This window comes from Bufo bufo, chromosome 6, assembly GCF_905171765.1.
Source record: "Bufo bufo chromosome 6, aBufBuf1.1, whole genome shotgun sequence".
NCBI classification, from domain to species: domain Eukaryota; kingdom Metazoa; phylum Chordata; class Amphibia; order Anura; family Bufonidae; genus Bufo; species Bufo bufo.
Window position 1 is genome coordinate 84,774,898 of NC_053394.1, and position 14,881 is coordinate 84,789,778.

The window sequence follows — 14,881 nt, forward strand, 5'->3', positions numbered from 1 at the left end:
TCATATAAGACAAGTCACCTTGATATCAGTTCTGCCTCCAGCAGTCCACGGCAGGCTTTAGGGGGCCTGTTTCCTCGGCTCATGTGTCTCAGCCCTACAACCTGGCACCAAGCCTCAGATCCCAACACAGAGATCCTGCTGCTGAGCCCAGCTGCCTATTTGACCCCACCTGGCTTCAAATCAGCCCAGCAGCACACGCTGGGAGAAAAGTACCTGTTTTCCCAAATTCCCCTCACTGTGTCACAATATGTGAAAGTAGCCTTAGGCCTCATGCACACGACAGTATTTTTTCACGGTCCGCAAAACAGGGTTCCGTTGGTCCGTGATCTATGACCGTGTTTTCGTCCGTGGGTCTCCTTGATTTTTGGAGGATCCACGGACATGAAAAGTGAAAAAAAAAACTAAGACAAGTTTGCATTGAAAATGATAGGGAAAACGGACACGGATCACGGACACGGATCACGGACGCGGCTGACAATCTTGTGTGCATCCGTGATTTTTCACGGCCCCATTGACATGAATGGGTCCGCGAACCGTTGACCGTGAAAAAAATAGGACAGGTTATATTTTTTTCACGGCAGTAAACACGGGTCACGGGCGCGGGTGACAAAACGGTGCAGTAGCCGAGTTTTCAACGGACCCATTGAAAGTCAATGGGACCGCAGAAAATCACGTCAAACGGAACAACGGCCACGGGTGCACACAACGGTCGTGTGCATGAGGCCTTATGCCTCTTTCACACGGCCGTTTTTTTTTTCCGTTTTGCGGGCCGTTTTTTGCGGTCCGTATACGGTCCGTATACGGAACCATTCATTTCAATGGTTCTGCAAAAAAAACGGAATGTGTTCCGTATGCATTCCGTTTCCGTTTTTCCGTTTTTCCGTTCCGTTTAAAGATAGAACATGTCCTATATTTGGCCGCAAATCACGTTCCGTTGCTCCATTAAAGTCTATGGGTCCGCAAAAAAAACGGAATGCATACGGAAATGCATCCGTATGTCTTCCGTATCCGTTCCGTTTTTTGCGGAACCATCTATTGAAAATGTTATGCCCAGCCCATACGGAAAAACGGAACGGAAAAACGGAACGGAAACGGAAACACAACGGAAACAAAAAAACGGAACAACGGATCCGTTTAAAACGGACCGCAAAACACTGAAAAAGCCATACTGTCGTGTGAAAGAGGCCTTAATGTGTTAAATTGAGTAAAATCTTCTAAAATGCAGAATTCACAATGAAAGTATAAATGTTGTTAGTGAATTTTGGTTTGAATCAAATTTCGGAAATATATATTTCTTTGTATTATATTTTATTGATTTGCTGGAGAAGTTAAAACTGAGAATTGGAAGGATTTAATACACATCACGTTTAGGAACAACTGTGATGGTGTCACTTGGACAGGAAAATATTATTAGTATTATTATAATAATTTATAAGGAAAAATCAAGCAGAAGGTAGAAGAAGAGAGTTTTTGAGGACTGGCAGCTCAAGAGAAGTCCTGCCATTGTGCATGATTCGTAAGTATGTGAAAGGTCAGATGACAAGTGGAGGTTGATGAGAGGATCATACTGTATATAGCTATGTCAGAGACTGGATACAAAACAGAACTGCGGGGTAACCTAGTACTCAGCTAAAACTACATTTTCACTAAGAATATTTGAAACCAAAATTAGACAAGAAGAGTTTCTGTGCACACAAATAGACAATGCATCAACTTAACAAACAAGGATATCATAGAGGTTGATAGGGATATACTATTATGGAAATTGGGATACATGTAGAAAGTACTTAAAGGGGGTTGTCCTAAGATTTAAACATAGCCAATATTATTTATTCAGGTTCACTCCCCTATAGGGTGTATATGGGTGTTCCTAAAGAGATAGCCTCCTGTCATTGCTGGGCATTGCAGTTAGTTGTGCATAGAAACTGCTGGAAAGATGCAGAGCAAATACCATAACCTGAGCACTTTGAAGGGTGCTCACTAAGATGACAGACATTCCTGTATCACCATGGAGGCCAGTGACTGGTTGCAGCAGTCCTGATGCACAGCACTTGATTGCTGCAGGAAATAAGCAGATACCGGCGGGAACCACCAGAATGATGGCACGGAAGTGACAGGAGATGGAAGAAATTTTATTTCATCCAATTCCCTGGCCTTGGCTACTGTTTTATTTTTTTGAAGCGCACATGAGCCGTTTGTGCAGCTGGAATCAGCTACAGAGAACTGATAGAAGGATAAAGCACATAACATGAAATAGAAGACGTGTTCCTCAAATGAAAGACAATTGACAGACTTTTTTCAAGAACGTTCCAGCCTGACCTGTTTTTAAGCAGTGATGTTCTGCCGTCCACTACTTCTACCGGTGTCAGCAACACAAGCATTTCCTTGAATGGTGCCTCAGTACATGTTGTATTTAGGTCACAAGGAGTTTCAGATGTTACAATGGCACAAAATGGCATAAACAAACTCTACTTTCTGTAAAAAAAAAGCTTAAAGTGTAACTGTTGTTTTGATTTATTTTTTATATTATGTAGGGATAAAGGGGTTGTCCAGCCTTAATATTGATGACCTATTCTCAGGACAGGTCATCAATATCAGATCGGCCAGGACCGAGACCCGGCACCCCCTGCTGATCAGCTGTATGGGGAGACAGCGCGCGCAATGCGCAAACCAGTACAAAAATGCCCCTTATAATGTGTGCCAGTACAAAAAATGCCCCCCTTCTGTGCGCTAGTACAACAAAAATACATCCTCTCAGTGCCCCCAATAGAGCCAATGTCCACACAGTGCCCCCATAATGTGTGTCAATGCCTGTGTGTGCCAGTACAAAAATACCCACTCTTAGTGCCCCAGTTGAGCTAATGTCCCTATAGTGCACATCATAATGTGTACCAGTAAAAAATGCCCCTATGTAGTGCCCCCGGTAGATGCACCCATAGTGCTCCTCTCGCCCTTTCCCAAATTTGGCTAAACAGCATGACGCCAAATGAAAAAAATAAATAAAAAAAATTACTTACCTCCATGCTTCTGGCAGCAATGCGGTGCTCAGGTGGCACGATGATGATGATGTTATCTCACCACTTGTGCCGGCCTCTGATAGACTTCAGGCACAGAAGGAACAGGGTTGGGAGACGTTGCTCCTGCAGCATTAAACTGTATCGCCGTCTTAGTTGAATACAGAGAGATGAACGCTTCCACAATGGAAGCGCTCATTTTTCTTGGTCCTGCTGCCACCCCCCACTTAGCTCCATGGTCACGCCACCTGAGGTGGTGGTGAGGCCCTGCACAGGAGAGGCAATTTCTGGTTAAAGAGGTTCTAAGAAACCAGGAACCCCTTTTCATAGTCACATGCATGGGGCACTGGAAGTGTGGCTTGCCATCTACACACACACATAAGTGTCATTGCTGCCAGCCAATTAATGGTTTCAGTGGAGATATTTGCAGGCATGGCATGAGACAGCTGCCACCGCAGAGGCCATTGATTGGCCAGCAGTAGTGACGTCCATGTAGACAGCACATCAAACTTTAACTCCAGTGGAGACCAGAAATAGAGGAGATGGGAGATCGGTGCTGGAACTGGAGTGCGAGTGACAGGTGATGGAGTGCGACTATGAAAAGTCGTTCCCAGTCTCAGAGAACTCCTTTAACCACTTGCCCCCTTCCTGACCAGGCCAAATTTTGCAAAACTGACATATCTCACTTTATGTGGTAATAACTTTGGAACGCCTTTATTTATCCAAGTCATTCAGAGATTGTTTTCTCATGACACATTGTACTTCATGATAATCATAAATTTGAATCAAAATATTTCACCTTTATTTATGAAAAAATCCCAAATTTACCCAAAAATTTGAAAAATTCGCAATTTTCTAAATTTCAATTTCTCTGCTTTTAAAACAGAAAGTGATACCTCATAAAATATTTATTATTTAACATTCCCCATATGTCTACTTTATGTTGGCATCATTTTGGAAATGTCATTTTATTTTTTTAGGACGTTAGAAGGCTTAGAAGTTTAGAAGCAATTCTTCAAATTTATAAGAAAATTGCCAAAACCCACTTTATAAGGACCAGTTCAGGTCTGAAGTCACTTTGTGGGGCCTACATAGTGGATACCCCCATAAATGACCCCATTGTAGAAACTACACCCCTCAAGGTATTCAAAACCGATTTTACAAACTTTGTTAACCCTTTAGGCGTTCCACAAGAATTAAAGGAAAATGGAGATCAAATTTTTAAATTTAACTTTTTTGGCAGATTTTCCATTTTAATCAATTTTTTTCTTTAACACATCGATGGTTAACAGCCAAACAAAACTCAATATTTATTACCCAGATTCTGCGATTTACAGAAACACCCCACATGTGGTCATAAACTGCTGTATGGGCACACGGCAGGGCGCAGAAGAAAAGGAACTCCACATGGTTTTTAGATGCCATGTCCCATTTGAAGCCCCCTGATGCACCCTTACAGTAGAAACTCCCAAGAAGTGACCCCATTTTGGAAACTAGGGGATAAGGTGCCAGTTTTATTAGTACTATTTTTGGGTACATATGATTTTTTGATCATTCATTATAACACTTTATGGGCCAAGGTGACCAAAAAATTGGTTGTTTTAGCACAGTTTCTATTTATTTATTTTTACAGCGTTCACCTGAGGGGTTCATTCAAGTGACATTTTTATAGAGCAGATCGTTATGGACGTGGCGATACCTAATATGTATACTTTTTCTCATTTATTAAAGTTTTACACAATAATAGCATTTTTGAAACAAAAAAAATGATGTTTTAATGTGTCCATGTTCTGAGAGCTATAGTTTTTTTATTTTTTGAGAGATTTTCTTATGTAGGGGCTCATTTTTTGCGGGATGAGGTGACGGTTTTATTGGTACTATTTTGTGGGACATACGCGTTTTTGATCACTTGGTGTTGCACCTTTTGTGATGCAAGGTGACAAAAATTGCTTGTTTTGACACAGTTTTTTTTTTTTTTTTTACGGTGTTCACCCGAGGGGTTAGGTCATGTGATATTTTTATAGAGCTGGTTTTTACAGACGCGGCAATACCTAATATGTATACTTTTTTTTATTTGTTTCACTTTAACACAATAATAGCATTTTTGAAACCCAAAAAATGATGTTTTAGTGTCTCCATGTTCTAAGAGCTATAGTTTTTTTATTTTTTGAGAGATTTTCTTATGTAGGGGCTCATTTTTTGCGGGATGAGGTGACGGTTTTATTGGTACTATTTTGTGGGACATACGCGTTTTTGATCACTTGGTGTTGCACCTTTTGTGATGCAAGGTGACAAAAATTGCTTGTTTTGACACAGTTTTTTTTTTTTTTTTTACGGTGTTCACCCGAGGGGTTAGGTCATGTGATATTTTTATAGAGCTGGTTTTTACGGACGCGGCAATACCTAATATGTATACTTTTTTTTATTTGTTTCACTTTAACACAATAATAGCATTTTTGAAACCAAAAAAATGATGTTTTAGTGTCTCCATGTTCTAAGAGCTATAGTTTTTTTATTTTTTGAGAGATTTTCTTATGTAGGGGCTCATTTTTTGCGGGATGAGGTGACGGTTTTATTGGTACTATTTTGTGGGACATACGCGTTTTTGATCACTTGGTGTTGCACCTTTTGTGATGCAAGGTGACAAAAATTGCTTGTTTTGACACAGTTTTTTTTTTTTTTTTTACGGTGTTCACCCGAGGGGTTAGGTCATGTGATATTTTTATAGAGCTGGTTTTTACGGACGCGGCAATACCTAATATGTATACTTTTTTTTATTTGTTTCACTTTAACACAATAATAGCATTTTTGAAACCAAAAGAATAATGTTTTAGTGTCTCCATGTTCTAAGAGCTATAGTTTTTTTTATTTTTTGAGAGATTTTCTTATGTAGGGGCTCATTGTTTGCGGGATGAGGTGACAGTTTTATTGGTACTATTTTGTGGGACATACGCGTTTTTGATCACTTGGTGTTGCACTTTTTGTGATGCAAGGTGACAAAAATTGCTTGTTTTGACACAGTTTTTTTTATTTTTTTTTACGGTGTTCATCCGAGGGGTTAGTTCATGTGATATTTTTATAGAGCTGGTTTTTACGGACGCGGCAATACCTAATATGTATACTTTTTTTTATTTGTTTCCCTTTAACACAATAATAGCATTTTTGAAACCAAAAGAATAATGTTTTAGTGTCTCCATGTTCTAAGAGCTATAGTTTTTTTTATTTTTTGAGAGATTTTCTTATGTAGGGGCTCATTGTTTGCGGGATGAGGTGACGGTTTTATTGGTACTATTTTGTGGGACATACGCGTTTTTGATCACTTGGTGTTGCACTTTTTGTGATGCAAGGTGACAAAAATTGCTTGTTTTGACACAGTTTTTTTTTTTTTTTTTTTACGGTGTTCACCCGAGGGGTTAGGTCATGTGATATTTTTATAGAGCTGGTTTTTACGGACGCGGCAATACCTAATATGTATACTTTTTTTTATTTGTTTCACTTTAACACAATAATAGCATTTTTGAAACCAAAAGAATGATGTTTTAGTGTCTCCATGTTCTAAGAGCTATAGTTTTTTTATTTTTTGAGAGATTTTCTTATGTAGGGGCTCATTTTTTGCGGGATGAGGTGACGGTTTTATTGGTACTATTTTGTGGGACATACGCGTTTTTGATCACTTGGTGTTGCACTTTTTGTGATGCAAGGTGACAAAAATTGCTTGTTTTGACAGTCTTTTTTTTTTTTTTTTACGGTGTTCATCCGAGGGGTTAGGTCATGTGATATTTTTATAGAGCTGGTTTTTACGGACGCGGCAATACCTAATCTGTATACTTTTTTTTATTTGTTTCACTTTAACACAATAATAGCATTTTTGAAACCAAAAGAATGATGTTTTAGTGTCTCCATGTTCTAAAAGCTATAGTTTTTTTATTTTTTGAGAGATTTTCTTATGTAGGGGCTCATTTTTTGCGGGATGAGGTGACGGTTTTATTGGTACTATTTTGTGGGACATACGCGTTTTTGATCACTTGGTGTTGCACTTTTTGTGATGCAAGGTGACAAAAATTGCTTGTTTTGACACAGTTTTTTTTTTTTTTTTTTACGGTGTTCATTCGAGGGGTTAGGTCATGTGATATTTTTATAGAGCTGGTTTTTACGGACGCGGCAATACCTAATATGTATACTTTTTTTATTTTTTCTATTTTAAATTTTTTTTTTCATTCCTTACATTTTTTACATGTGAAACTTTTTTTATTTTTTTATTTTCAACCTTTTATTTTTATTTTTTTTATTTTACACTTTTCGTCCCCCATAAGGTCATACAAGGCCTCTGGGGGACATTTACTTCACTTTTTTTTCACAGTTGATTTCTCCTGTAACTGGGGCTGACATAGTAGCCCCAGTTACAGGACAAATACACCCCTATAGAGGCTGTACAGCAGCAATACAGCGCTGTACAGCCTCACAGCAGGGCTGATCGAGGTCTCTGAGAGACCTCACACAGCTCCTGCACTCTCCGGTCACGGCGGTCACATGACCGCCGGGCCGGAACAGGAAGCGCACAGCGCACTGTCCCTGCCTTGTCTTAGGGTTGCCCTGCTGTCACTGACAGCGGGCAACCCGATCAGCAGCTGCACGATTAGCGTGCAGCTGCACTTTCTGAAAAGACGTTCTGGAACGTCTGTTCAGAAATAGACGTCCACCCATAGGACGTTTATATCATAGGGGGCGGACGTGAAGCGGTTAAGATGCATACATGGATTAAGTTTTATCTTCTTTAAAGTGGTTTTGCAGGGAGAAATAAAAATTACTGGTGCTGTTCTGGTCCTCACTGCTCTCCATTTTCAGTTCAGACTCGACATGCTGGAGATGGCAAGAAAGGCCCTCTCAGCCAATCACTGGTCACTGCTAAGGCTGGGTCTACACCTTGACTTTTTTGTAGCACTTTTAATTGATTTTAATTACTGAGCTACAGCTGTCCACAGCAGGAAGGTGATGTGGTAGCAATCTTGTGCACAGCAGCTGTCACTCAACAATTAAAATCAATTAAAAGCTGCAAAAAATTCTAGGTGTAGCCACAACCTAAGGCCTCTTTCACACTACCGTATGGCTATTTCAGTGTTTTTGCAGTCCGTTTTTCACAGATCCGTTGTTCCGTTTTTTTTTTAATCCGTTGTGTTTCCGTTTCCGTTCCGTTTTTCCGTATGGCATATACAGTATACAGTAATTACATAGAAAAAATTGGGCTGGGCATAACATTTTCAATAGATGGTTACGCAAAAACAGAATGGATACGGAAGACATACGGATGCATTTCCGTATGTCTTCCATTTTTTTTTGCGGACCCATTGACTTGAATGGAGCCACGGAACGTGATTTGCGGGCCATAATAGGACATGTTCTATCTTTCAACGGAACGGGAAAAACCGAATTAGGGAAACGGAATGCATACGGAGTACATTCAGTTTTTTTTGCGGAACCATTGAAATGAATGGTCCTGTATACGGAACGCAAAAAACGGCCCGCAAAACGGAAAAAAAAAACAGTAGCGTGAAAGAGGCCTAAGGCTCCATCCACACGTCCGTGGTGTGTTGCGGACCCACAAATTGCGGATCCGCAACACACCCGCCCGGCACCCCTATAGAAATGCCTATTCTTGTCCGCAAGCTGCGGACAAGAATAGGACATGTTCTATCTTTTGTGGAGCTGCGGACCCGAAGATCGGGGCTGCGCTCCGCAAATGCGGATGCTGACAGCACACTGTCCATTCCGCCCCCATAGAAAATGAATGGGTCCGCACCCGTTCCGCAAAATTGCGGAACGGATGCGGACCCATTTGCGGACGTGTGAATGGACCCTTAGACAGGTGATTTTGAACATGTGCTGATCTCTACATTGCTAAACAATCCTTCTTCGTCTGCAGATGTAGTCCCTTTGATACCCACAAGAAGTCCAAATTTCACAACTATCAACATCTACTGCACTACAAATTTAGCCATTAGTACATTAACACTGTACTACTCAATTATCAATACATATATATATATGAATCAACTTTCAGAAAAGACAAATACACCATTTTTCTACATACAATAATCTTTCTGCTTTTCAATTTACTTTGTCCATCTGTCAACAAGCTTTCGTATTCCCTCATTAAAAAAGTTTTAGGCTGAGCTGAAAGCCACAAATGCACCGCTGTCTTCGCCTCTTCATCAGAAGTTAATAGTTGGCTGATTTGCAGATGATGTGCCACATAATCCAGTCACTCATCTATCCAACAGAATAAATTCATGTGCTCGCTAGTGTTGAGCGCGAATATTCATATTATGAATTTTTATCGCGAATATCGGCACTCTCGAATTTGCGAATATTTAGAATATATCGCTATATATTCGTAATGACGAATATTTATTTATTTTTTAACACAGTACACATCAGGTGATCATCCCTCTCTTCTTCTAGCTTGTGGGCCAATGAGAAGGCTTTGTCACAGCTTATCAACATCCCTAGCAACCAATAGAAAAGTTGCCTACTTATATATATAATTCAGATAGTTAGGGGGAGATAGTCAGTGTAGGTTAGATTGATCTATAGTGTAGCTGATAGGTTCTGCTGTCCATACATACATGCTACAGACATAGTGCTGTGATGTCACAAGTTGCACGTATTGCAAAAAAATATGCGCATCATTAATTGCCGAAATTCGCAAGTGTAAGTATATTGGAGCACTCTATCTGCATATAAAGCTATTCTAATGTTCTGCGGTGCCAACCATTTTCTCCAGTCTCAGGAAACTTATACCAGCTTAAAAATGTAGCATAAGTGACCCACGCCGGTATTTTGCGTGCATTAAGCGAATAATATATTTTTGCAATCAAGAATATAATCTCTAATTCGCAAATATATGACGAATATTCTACAAAATATTCTACAAAATATTGCGAATTCGCATATTGCCCCTGCCGCTCATCACCAGTGCTCGCTCAATGTCAATTCATGAATCATCAGTCATGAATGTGGATGGGCTTCCGGCTTCTTCTTCATGGCTGACACCTTTGGCGACCTTCCTTGAACTTCTCCATCCATGCATACACACTTCTTTGTGACAAAACACTTTCTCCATACGGTGCACAAAGTCGATTAATATCAGCACAAGACACAGCCTCGGACCACAAAAAAACTGATCACTGCACGCTGCTCTTCTTTCGTGCAAATCACAAGTGGAGCAGCCATTGTTTCTCGCACCGCAGTCACAAATGAACTGACGTAACACGCTCAAACCTGCACAGCAGGAACTAGGGAGAGTCTGTCGAAAAACTATGTATTTGTAATTTCTAAACGCTGATTAAAATATAATATATAATCTGTTACACATTAATAGTGATAACAACATCAAAATATTACAAAAACACTGATATTAGTGTAGGAATCGGGAAATTGCATAGAGCCAAAAACAGCAGGAAAACGACTTAACTTGCTAACTGTGCTGTTTATCTCGTTACATTTTTTCACTGTTTCTATAAGCCTTCTAAGATGTGCAATTTGCGTATTACTGCACCATCTTTTCCATCATCATTATTATTCTGTTCACCAGTATATTATACAATTTATTGATGGTGCTCCATAATGGGGCTCAGTACGTATGTGTTTTTGCTACTATACAGTTCTAATTGGTTGTTATTCCCTGTAAATATTTAAGATTAGATTCACATATTGCAGACAAGATCTGCCTGGGATGCTGTCAAAAGGCCTCGTCCAAACTTGCGTTTTTCAAAGACAGCACACGTACCATTGACTTGAATGTCTGTTCACACATCAGTATTTTTTTACTGACTGTAGATCAGTAAAAAAAAAAATCACAGAGATATGCACTACTTTGGTCCGTAATGCGGTCCAAACACGCTCATTGAAGTCTATGGGTCGGTGAAAATGACTGCATGGCATCCGGGGTGTGTCTGTTTTTCACGGAAGACAGAAATGCTCTTGAAATGAATTTTCAGCTGAGCCATGTCTGTGAATTACAGATGACACACGGAGGGAAAAATCGGATACATGGACTAACCACGGATCCTGCAGAGACATCGTCATGGATTAAATAAGGACGCGTTTTTCACGTATGTAATACTGAAACGGGAATGTGAACGAGGACTAATAGTGCTGACTTTTACTAGTATTCAGCTGATTTTCCATGTGAAAATTGTTACAGTGGTAGAGAAATATATTTGTAATTACTGTATGTTGTCTACATACATTTTGGAACATTATGCTGTATTTACAAATCATTTGTGTTTTAATGAATTTTGGTGCATTTTTTCCTCTTAGAATCACCGTAAACATTTTTAAAAATATTTTTTACAGGAAAAAGCCACAAGAAACACATAGAAAACATGGGTAGTTGTGTGATGAGTACAATTATTTTCTAAACTACTCAAAAGACAGATTTTCGTTTTCAGACTGCAAAGAAACACAATGGTGTCTCCTGTACGTTTCTGTGCGCACCAGATGTAGAAAACATAAGTAAAAAGAATATGGGCCAGATATATTAGGATAGGTTTATTTTGCACCAGCATATTGTGCCTGCTCCACTTTTAGTTTGGGCCAAATTTCTGATGTAGATTGTTACCCGTGTCTACATTTTGCACCACTTTTTTCTACCACCTTGGAACTGATATAGTTTTTGTCCAAAAATGCATCAAAAATGTCTAAAAGACGTCAACAAAACAGCGAGCAAAATGGAACAAGATAAAAGTTTGCACAAAACCTACCAAAAAAATCCCTCCATGTTGTAACTAAAACAAAATCGTGTCGAATACACTTCATCTATTTGGTGCACTATTCTAAGTGTCCATCACAAATTCAGGGGCAAAACAAAACAATATCCAGGCGCAGTGATGTTGATACAGTATACCGGCCCCAATGTCTTTTACACTGAATTGAATGGAGCATACATACGTTGCATACGCCTGCCATATAAGAAATATTTATAGTGCTGCATATATTTTGATATTACTGTTGCTTTTTAAAGTGCTTTCTAATTCAATTAAGGCTTTGGAATCTCAATCAAACTAAAAAAAAAAAACACCCTCATGGCAGTTTTTTGCCCATTAAAGTTGATGGACTGGGTGGCATATATGTCTGGAAAGTCTCCCATTTAGATTAAGGCTAGGGCTACACGACAACATGTGGCACAACTACACTGCAACATGTGTCGCGCGACATTGATGCTGCGATTGCGACGCGACAGACGCGACATTGGTGCGACAAAATGTTGCGCGACAAATGTCGTCGTGTAGCCCTAGCCTAAGGCTTTGTACACAGTACATTGAGTTTGGGCCTACCATCAGGTGTACATACTCAGGATGTATATGCCCGACAGAGGACTGTGACAGATGTCATAGGGTGGAATCCATTACCCTTAGGCCTAGTTTTTTTGCGGCCGTTTTTTTGTGTTCCGTATACGGTCTGTATACGGAACCATTCATTTCAATGGTTCCGCACAAAAAAACGGAATGTGTTCCGTATGCATTCCGTTTCCGTATTTCCGTTTTTCCGTTCCGTTGAAAGATAGAACATGTCCTATATTTGGCCGCAAATCACGTTCCGTGGCTCCATTAAAGTCAATGGGTCCGCAAAAAAAAACGGAACACATACGGAAATGCATCCGTATGTCTTCCGTATCTGTTCCGTTTTTACTGAACCATCTATTGAAAATGTTATGCCCAGAGCAATTTTTTCTATGTAATTACTGTATACTGTATATGCCATACGGAAAAACAGAATGGAAAAACGGAACAGAAACGAAAACACAACGGAACTCAAAAACGGAACAACGGACCGCAAAAAACTATAAAAGCCATACGTTTGTGTGAACTAGGCCTTAGGATCCTCTTTTTTTTTACTTATTAAAAAAGGTTTGCTGATGCATACTGGCTAGAAGGAGGCCAAAAGAATGTATGGTGCATTGGGACCTATGGAACATTAACCGCTTTTATGAAGTATCTTTTTAAACAATATTTAAAAAATGTCCAAATACATAAAAAAATGTTTAGGTTTTAAACATTTTTTTTTTTTTTCGTTTTAAAAAACAACCCTGTTGTGTTAACTTGTCATGCTTCTAGGCTGAAGTTTAAAAGGTTTGTCAAATATTTGATCAGACCATGAACCATGCTTGTAGCAAAATAACATCAAATGCAGCAATTACTCAACATTATAAAGAGCCGATCAGCATAAATAAGCCTATTTAAACAAGAACTTGCCATAGATCACAAAGCCGTACAGAAATGGAAGAAAACATTAGTCATATAACCCATTCCTTGGTGTCTAAACATGGTAATGAACACAGGCCCAGGACCAGTTCTGTAACTGGTGGCTATCTTCATAGAATTCATACTAATGCCAATTCACACAGTAGGGGGGACCGTCCTTTCATAACCATATGCCTAATTAATTAGAATGAATGAAGTTTGTAGACATGCTGCAGAAACAACCCTATTCAGTATAAACAAATTTGCCACATGTTATGCATTATATCATTTTACTTATGAACAGCAAAAGCAAGTTATTGTGCAAAAAAAGGGCATAAACATTTTATTTTTATTTTTATTACTATGTATAATTAATCAAATGTAAATAATATTATTTATATAACGGAATATTCTATATAAAATAAAAAATAAAATAGTATTTGATAGTGTTATATTATATTATATTATTATTATACTAAAATTCATATACCGTATCTGTATATATATATACTGCTGGATTCTACCATAATAATAATATTATTAATAATAATAATAACAACAGTATTAACAGTAATTTCAAAAGTGATTTGCAATGATAACAATACTAACTTTTATTTATTAGTTTATTACCTGTTATTTATGTGACAAGATACTTCTATATAACAGCATTTATTATTATTATTATTATTAATAATAATATTAATAACATAATAATAATAGTAATAATAATAATAGTAATAATAAATGCAGTTCTTATTGTATGAAACACATTATATAAAATAGTAATAGTAAGAAGAAGAAGAATATCGATAGCATAACAGCATAACTAATACACACACAATGTTCTTCACACAGAGCTAAAAATAAATACAACATAAATAAAAGAAACTCACAAATGGTTTCTGGAAACATAAATGATTAACGACTGCTGTTTTACACAGAGCTAGACAGATACCAATGAAGCTCTGCTGTGTGATTTCCCATGTATACCACATGTAAAGCATTGTCACATACATTTACTGTGTGCTTTATTACTCTCCCGTGTTATAGCCGCATTTAGTATTTTTACTATTTACCAATTATATAAGAAAAATGAGGATGCTATAAAACATATGTGATATTTTAGAAGGTGTCATGTTTGTATGTTTTTCCATGGAGGGTTATTTTGTGTGTTTTCCATGTGCTCCTCCCTGTAGCTAATTTTATAATGATATTATATATTACATTTCTTTTCATAGGTGAAAAAAACCTCACAGGCCTTACCTGAGCAATTTCAGAGATCACCACCAGCAGGTTCTGCTTGATTATGGTGGGTTTGAGACGTGTACCTCTGGTTATCCCTTAATCATATCAAACTCCAAAGGTTCATTGGCCCCTGGTTTGGTTTACAATCCATAGTGGTTAAACGTTAACTTGCTCTATCTCTTAGCTTGTATAGCCCTTTGACCAGATAATTAGGTTGCAGCACACACAGCATCATCAAACAAATCCAGTACAGACAAAACCTGAAACCAGACTGTAGCATATAGAAAAAAAAAAGATTGAAAATAGGGTCTTTTCATTTTTTCCCCCCTATGGATAAGGCTAAAAGATACAATTTGTATAATATAAATATTTTGCAGTTAG

General features: G+C 38.4%; 1 protein-coding gene across 3 annotated transcripts in view; it reads right to left on the bottom strand.

Annotated features, from left to right (window-relative positions):
• Nucleotides 1-14,581, bottom strand: part of A1CF (APOBEC1 complementation factor) — a 129,498-nt gene extending 114,917 nt beyond the window's left edge. For 2 of the 3 annotated variants that reach the window (XM_040434789.1, XM_040434791.1), the window contains exon 1: nucleotides 14,519-14,581. The gene's annotated coding sequence lies outside the window, so the exon portion shown is untranslated. Of the gene's footprint in view, nucleotides 1-1,957; nucleotides 1,969-14,518 lie in introns of those variants that run through there. The other variant, XM_040434788.1, reaches the window with a different exon arrangement.
• Between the last annotated feature and the right edge of the window lie 300 nt (nucleotides 14,582-14,881).